The 8,063-nt window shown below is 44.8% G+C and overlaps 1 non-coding gene across 1 annotated transcript; it reads right to left on the reverse strand.

Moving 5' to 3' along the window:
• Nucleotides 1–5,853: 5,853 nt before the first annotated feature.
• LOC112088782 lies at nucleotides 5,854–5,960 on the reverse strand. Its single transcript, XR_002900718.1, has one exon. It is a non-coding gene; the product is annotated as a small nucleolar RNA R71 (small nucleolar RNA).
• Between the last annotated feature and the right edge of the window lie 2,103 nt (nucleotides 5,961–8,063).

An 8,063-nucleotide genomic window follows, 5' to 3' on the forward strand; every position in this document is an offset into this window, starting at 1 on the left:
ATTGCCTCGGTTTAGTTGCCACGGGAGAGGATCAGACCGTGGCAAAGCAAGAAGAAGGGATGCAGATGCTCGGAGAATGACACGGTCTAGAGGACACGGGCTAAAGGGCTGGCCGTGGCAAGGAATAAGAAGGTTTGACCGAGGTTTGACATTGCCACGGTTGATATTGCCACGGGAAAACACTTGACTGTGGCAAAAGAAAGAAGAAGAAGCCAATGTTCGGTGTTTGCCACGGTCAAGTTGACACGGCCACACCAAGACCGCGGCAAAGAAGAGACACAAACTTGTTCTTGACACGGTCACATGACACGGTCAACCAGGCACGACCAGATTTTGAATTTCAGTTGACCGTATGGACGTTGACCGGTCAAAGGACGCGCCAAGACAGCTGTTCCCCACCTCTCCTTCTTCTTCATCGCGAGTTTGCTCCCTTCTCTCCATTCTTGAGCTTTAAACTTTCATATCTCTCTCGTTCCTGCATCAAATTAAGAAATTCCAACTGCATTGAACTCATAATCCTGTCTAGTTTCTTGATGCACATTCGTTTTTCACTCGAAACTTGAAGATTCCAAGGTATTTAGTCTGTTAAAACTCACCTTTTCCATGCTTTAGTGTACTGTTCATGAACAGAAAAAACAAATGGAATCGATTTTAATGGGCTTCTTGATACCTTGGAATCATTTTGTGAGTATTTTTCAAGTAGAATGGATAGGAATTTCATGGATCTTGCTTGAGAATAACCTGTTCTTGGAATTTTTGAGAAATGTTTCTTGAAATTCATCAAGTGTATCGATTTTTTTTAGAATTGTGTTTCAAGCTGAACTCTTTGTGTGCATTGCTTCTTGCCATTGCTTTGAGTTTACTGAGTTTTAAATCAGCTTAAAATACATTCTTTTCAAGAGAAATCGATTTGTACCACACATAAGCTTGGTGAATTTTGGAAAATGTTTTGTTGTTCTCTTGCTTTGGTGCTTACAGCTGTTTGAGAAAATGCAGATGGGAGGAACAAAAAGAACCGCAGCCATGGATAAAGCCAAAAAGGAGAAAGCTGGAGCTTCAGAGGATAAGATTATGCCTTTTGGGCAAAAAGTTTTCAAGAAACAGAAAAGGCAGAGAAAGCCAAAGGATCCAGCTGAGAAAAAACAAAGAAGGTTGCTGCACCAAAGAAAACAAAGGCCTCTACTTCAACAACTTCTGGTAAAGAGCTGGCATTGGTTGAGGTCGTTCACAGGGCAGGAAAAGAGGTGGCTGTGGCTGAGGATGAAGAAGGAACAGAGAGTGATCCTGAAACAGAATTGAAGCGGGTTAAGAAAGCAAAGACAAGTTCTGAGGACAGAGAACCAACTTTTGATGACTACTTTGCTATGTTCAGGGGTGTAAAAGTGCTGCAAACCAAGTTCCCTGATATGGAGCTGCTGAGGAAGATGGGAATTCTTGAAGAGGTTCAGCTCATTTTCAACAACATGGGGTTTGGTGGATTCTTTGAGATGAGAGATGTGGCTCATGATGGTGTTACACAAGAGTTTCTTGCATCCCTTCAAGTTTGTGGATATGGCCCAAGAGATGCAACAATTAATGAGGGCAATGGTCTTGGGCACATAGAGTTCACAATAGATGGTGCACAACACCATGTAAGCTTCAAGGAACTAGATGAGATCTTTGCTTTTCCAAGACCTGCACAAGAACAGACAGTGAAGTTCACATACCCTGATCACATGATCACTGACTTGTGGGATACAATTGCTTTTGGGAGCTTCAGAGGAGGAAGATGCAAGAGTTCATGGATAAGAAACCCAGCAATCCGCTATGCTCACAAGGTGCTTTGCCAAATGTTCTTTACCAAGCACAATGATGGAGTGGTGCATCTAGCTGACATGGAGCTACTGGGTATGGGTCTTCATCCTCTCATCAGTCACTTGAAGAGCAAGAGAGAGTTTCACCTCCCACATTACATCCCATCTAGTGGTGCATTCTTGGCACGCCAAATGCTGATTTACAAGGACATTGCTTGGAGTGAGGGTAAAAGAAAGAAGCTCACTAAGTTGCACAATGGTTGGCTAGTGACAAAGATTCTGAAAGCAAGAGGTTTTGTCTTTTATGATGTTGAGGTCAGGCCTGAGTTGATTGATGAAGCTACCCTCACCAAGGTTGGGCTTTTAAAAGAAAGCAACGGTGAAAACTTCTTGTACACCTTCAAGCTCTTGCAAAATGAAAAGGTTCATGTTCTGTTGCCACACCCAGCCATCACCACTCTCACAGAAAGGCACAATGTCTCCTTTATTGTCCTAAAAGATCAGCTCTGCAACCCAGCCATCCACCCACCAATTCCCAAATGCAAGAGGACAACAAGTTCCAAGGGTAAAGAGCCAGTTGAAGAGGAGGACACAACTAGGACCGCTGGTTGTGAGAATGAGGAGCCAAGAGATTTTGAGAGAAGGATGGGAGCAGGCCGGTATCACTTTGATCCTTACTTTTGGGGTGAGCCTGACTATCACACAAAGAAGCTGTATTCCAGAGTTAACACCCTTCAGAAATGGTGCAAATGGCAAAACAAAACGATCAATGATATGTCTATATTTTACATCATTTAGATTGCATTATAGAGTCCTCATCATGTGTTTTCTCATGTAAATTGAGTCTTTAGGCGTCAAAATAGGACATAGGGCTTGCATTAGGTCCCAAAGAGTTTTGCATGTTTTGAAGTCCTTATCAGGAGCCTTGGAGACCAATTGGAGCCTAAGAAGAGGAACAGGAAAGAAAACGGTGAAGAAAAGGGTCAAAAATGATGAAAACCGCTTGGAGGAATTTCTCGGCCAAATCTCGTACCGGCTGGTCGGAAACCTCGACCAAAATGTTTACCGGATGCTCATTACCGGCCAAAAACCTTACCGATCGGCCAGAATCGAGTATCGAGTGCAAAAATACCACGGGACAAGTTTTTGACCGAGGCAAGGATTTTTACGACCAAAAAACTTACCGCGGTACACAGCCCTCGGCCATTTTCCTTACCGCGGGAAGGTTTTTACGACCAAAAGTTGCCCTTGCCCGCGCAATTCATAAATCAGCAATCCGGGGAACCTTCCGGTCCGAATCAGTTGGCGGGGTCTTCACCAAAGTTGGAGATAATCAAGCAAAGATTCCAGAACAGTTGGAATAATCCAATTCGGACCAGTGGAGAGAAAGATATGGCTTCCGGAGCGTTCACCAGCCTTGCGCGTACCCGAGAACTGAACGGTGAACTTCAAAGATCATGACGGACGGAGCCTTTCCTGTCCGAACCAGCTTACCCGGTCTTCATCAAAGTTCGAGATCCATGGAAGATATTCTCAGAGCATTTGGAATCGCTCAATTCGGAGCAAAGGTTTGGAAGATAGGGTCTCCGGAGTTCACATCGGTCTAAAAGTCTATTTTCCGGTAATTTCAATGCGGCGCAAAGATGTGAAATCCAGGAAGCCTTCCGCTCCCCAAGCTCCGATGGTTTCTTCACTAAATTTCGAGCTTATTGAGTCATATTTACTGTGGAACTTGTCCCAGAGCAATTGGAGTCGTGTGCTGAAAGTTATCGCTTCCGGAAGGTGACATGGTCGATACAAGCCTAAAATGAATTGCGATACGTGCTAAGTGTCTTCACAAGCCTCGGTATCTTTACCTTGGCATCACTCAAGTCGAGGCTCATATCTTGGAAGTATTTTGGACCAGACCTCGTCCCAAAGCCTTGGCATGATTAGATCGAGGCATGCATACGTAAAAACTGAAGCTGGAAACGACTAAGTGTTGAGAGTACACCTCGGTATAATGACCTCGGCGTGCATGCCGGACTGTGTTCTCCCAAACACCTCGACATCATGACCCCTCGAAATTTTATCCCGAGGTCCCTTGTCACGAACCCAGAATCAAGAACAGAGTAGCTCAAGAACACACACGTGAGGATGGATCAAAGACTAGGGTTCATGCATGTTCTTGACGTGTTCTTCACGAGATCTTCATCCGGATTCTGACTCACGTGCACACCTCGGCATGAAGACCTCGGCTTCACTTTCCGACACACCGTGGCACTCACCCATCAACCCAAGAGGGCGGTTGAGTACCCGGTTTGTTCCGGGCTGACCCGCGACACTTTCCCTTTGCGATAAATACATTTTGAGACTAAAAACCTAGTTATCTTATCTCTTACCTGTTTTTAGCTTTAAGAACTTGTCTCTTTTGTGAAAACCAGATTAATCTTGTTCTTTCTTTACTCTTCTTTTATTATCAGCATTAAACTCCTAATCATGACCAGCTACACGTCTTGCAAAGGACTTATTGAGCTCGTTATGATCAGTGAGTAGTCGTTTAAGCGACTTTAGATAAGTAGATTAGGGTGCTTTCAAGGTGGATTAATGGGTTTAGGTGTCTAGTCTTGCATGTTTCATTTCTTAACCGACGAGATCTCTAGGCTGGATCCAAGCACATCACTTGAGGTTCAGATCTGAGACATATCTCGCATCAAAAGTGTTTGTAGAAATGTCTGAACCACTCGGTTAAGGGTTTAAGAGTCTTTCATCGCGAGAGTGATAGTTTGTTCTCTTAAATTACATATTTGAACTGAATCTTATTGCTGATTGATTCGTGCTTCTCAAAAGATATTTTGGTGTGAAGGAGGATCAGTTTAGATGTTTAATACTTTCATGAGAAGATTAACATGCCTTGAGTTCAAAGCTAAATGAAACCACTTGATAAAATGATTCATTAGCCCATTAGTTTAGCTTGGAAGCACCCGAGTCGATTATCTTGTCTAAAGTCTCTTCCTTTATTGCATATTATCATCATCTGAATCACCTGTTTGTTGTTTGCATCTTGCTTAGTTTAAATCTCTACTTTTTATTTACTTTTATTGCTTATTTGCCTGATTATCATCGTCACCAAACTTTTACCTTCTTGTCTTGACTTAAGTGAACAAATGACATAGGCTAGTGTCTCGTTGACAAGCTTGGTTTGACACCCCTTATACTACTTTGACAAGGGGATTGATAACCCTTCTAAGAGCCTGAAAACTCTTACTTATCAATTGGCGCCGTTGCCAACTTGTAGGAGCATTAGTCTCTTGTTTGTTCTTGAGTTCAAGCTTTTCTTTCCTTTGTTTTACTAACTTCTTTCCAAGTTCTGTGTTTGTTTTCAGGTGCATGAATACCAGGTCTCGGAGCACAGGATCGCTTTTCCCATACGACGATAACATCGACAGATTAGAAAGGCGAGCTCGCGAGAGAGAACGGCACTTTGACAGACTTGGAATGGCAGAACAACAGCGAATGGAGCAACAGGCTCAGGCAGCCGAGCACAGGCTAATCAGGCGCAGGCAGGAAGAAATGAACAACAAGGCTATGTTAATCAGCAACAGGCTCAAAGAAACGAACGGCTTGCTCAGCAAAACCAACACCAAGCGAATAGAAATGAGCAACAAGCCCATCATGTTCATCCGCCACCGCCACAAGTACAGAGACAACATCCTCCAATCTGTGTTGGAGAGAATGACCGAGCTAATGCGCACCAATACCGAGCTGGGATTCAAGCTCCACCAGTTCAAAACAACAACTTTGAAGTTAAAGCTTCCCTGCTCAATATGGTGCAAAACTCAAAGTTCCACGGACTGGCTGGAGAAGACCTCTCGAGCATCTAGATCAATTTGATCGGGTTTGCGACTTAACCAAGATAAATGGCGTCTCCGAAGATAGCTTCAAGCTACGCTTGTTCCCTTTCAGCCTCAGTGATAAAGCACACCAGTGGGAAAAGAATATACCGAGGGGTTCTATACAAACGTGGGAGCAGTGTAAACTGGCGTTCTTATCAAAGTTCTTTTCCACATCACGCATGGCCAAGCTCAGGAATCAGATCTCAAGTTTCACGCAGCACAACAACGAGAGCTTTAGTGAGGCTTGAGAACGGTTTAGGAGCTATACTAACCAATGCCCACACCACGGCTTCTCAGAGGCATCACTCTTGAGTACTTTATACCGAGGTGCACTCCCCAAGATCAGAAACCAACTCGATACAGCTTCAAATGGGAATTTTCTTGGGAAAGAGAACAATGCGGCAATGGAACTAGTCGAGAACCTAGCCATGTCTAATGACACGTATGGAGAGGACTTTGATAGAGCAAACCGTACAGAAGGATCTGGTGATGAACAGCGTATGAAAAAAGATATAAGAGAGCCTCAGAGTAAGCTTGACAAGGTTTTGATGGCGACTCAAAAGCCAATACACTTTGTAGGCGAGTTTGATGAGCAAGGGCCAAGTTTTGACAATGTTAATGAAGATGGTCTAACACAAGAGGAGCTGAATTACATAGGGAATCAGCAGAGGTATCAGCGGTTTAACAACTACAACAGTAACCCAAACCTCTCATACAGAAACCCGAATGTCGCTAACCCTCAAGACCAAGTGTACCCTGCTCAACAACAACAACAAAGCTATGCTCAAAAGGCTCCTTTTCAGAATACCTTCCAGCCCAAGCAACAGTTCAGTGGGCAACAGCATGGCTACACTCAGCAGAATCAAGCGGCTCAGAGTAACAACTTCAACAACCAACCGCAGCAACACAAGTTTCCACCAGGGTTCCATCCGCAACCGATGGGTAATCAACAACAGATTCAGGGAACGGGTCAGAATCAAATGGGGAACGACGTCTGTGGGATACTACAGCAACTGTTACAGGGCCAGCAAAGGGTTGAGAGCCAGCACGCGACAATGCAGCAAGATATCAGGGAGCTTAAGCAGAATCAGGCTTCTACATCATCAAGAGGCCCGGCTTTACCAGGTCAACCGGAGACGAACCCTAAAGAATATGTGAACGCCATCACATTGCGGAGTGGTAAGGAATTACAAACTCCAATGCCTAAGACAAAGCTCATTGAGGCCAATGAGCAATTAGAGGGGGAGGCAGCCTCAGATGATGCGCATAAAGAAGAGGTCTCAGAGAAGGAACCGATCAAGGACAAAGGAAAAGAGGTGGAAAAGACAACCGAGCTTGAAAAGCCCTATGTTCCACCACCACCTTATCAACCCAAGATACCGTTCCCAGGGCGTTTCAAAAAGAAAATCCTAGACAAAGCCAAGGCGGTCTTTGAGAAACACTTGGAGAACACGCAACTCACCTTACCCATTATAGATGCTTTCTTAGCTATACCCCAGCTTGGGAAGTTTCTAAAGGACGCGATCCTCAACAAGACAAAGGAGCTCCAGGGTATGGTGATACTGAGCCATGAGTGCAGTGCCATAATACAAAGAAGATCTATACCAAGGAAGCTATCCGATCCGGGCAGCTTCACTCTGTCGTGTGCTTTAGGTCACCTGAAGTTCTCAAACTGTTTATGTGACCTTGGAGCTTCTGTGAGCTTAATGCCTTACACGGTGGCCAAGATATTGGGATACAAAAGCTAGAAGCCAGCCAAGATCTCTCTTGTATTAGCTGATAGATCGGTTAGATTACCGGTGGGGTTGCTTGAGGATCTACCTTTGAGGATCGGTGAGATAGAAATCCCCACGGACTTCATAGTTCTTGAGATGGACGAGGAACCATTAGACCCTATCATCTTGGGCCGACCGTTCTTAGCAACCGCAGGAGCCATAATAGATGTGAGAGGAGGAATGATCGAACTACACATCGGTTTCGAGACTATGAAGTTCAATGTGAAGGAGATGATGAAGAAACCGACCATTGGAGGTCAGGTTTTCTACGTGGAAGTAATGGAGGAGCTGGCTGATGAGCTCCTTGAAGAGTTAAACGCAGAGGATCCGTTACAAGTTGTCTTGACACGTGAACAAAGCGAGCACGGGTACTTGAACGAGGAAAGCGAGGTGTACAAGCGTCTTTTGGACCAACCGAGGGAACTTGGAGCTGAGGCGAGGTTTTTGGAGCTCAGGAAGAGTGGCCTCGACATCTTAGACAGCGAGGGATCCACGGAAACAGAAGAGACACCTCGGGATATCATGGCCGTGACACCTCATACCGAGGCTGATGGTAAAACGCGCGAGAATGAAGCAAAGGCCGAGGAAGCTGTTCCAGGCCAATGCAGCTTTGATGCCGA

This window comes from Eutrema salsugineum, unplaced genomic scaffold (assembly GCF_000478725.1).
Source record: "Eutrema salsugineum unplaced genomic scaffold, Eutsalg1_0 scaffold_14, whole genome shotgun sequence".
In the NCBI taxonomy this organism is placed as follows: domain Eukaryota; kingdom Viridiplantae; phylum Streptophyta; class Magnoliopsida; order Brassicales; family Brassicaceae; genus Eutrema; species Eutrema salsugineum.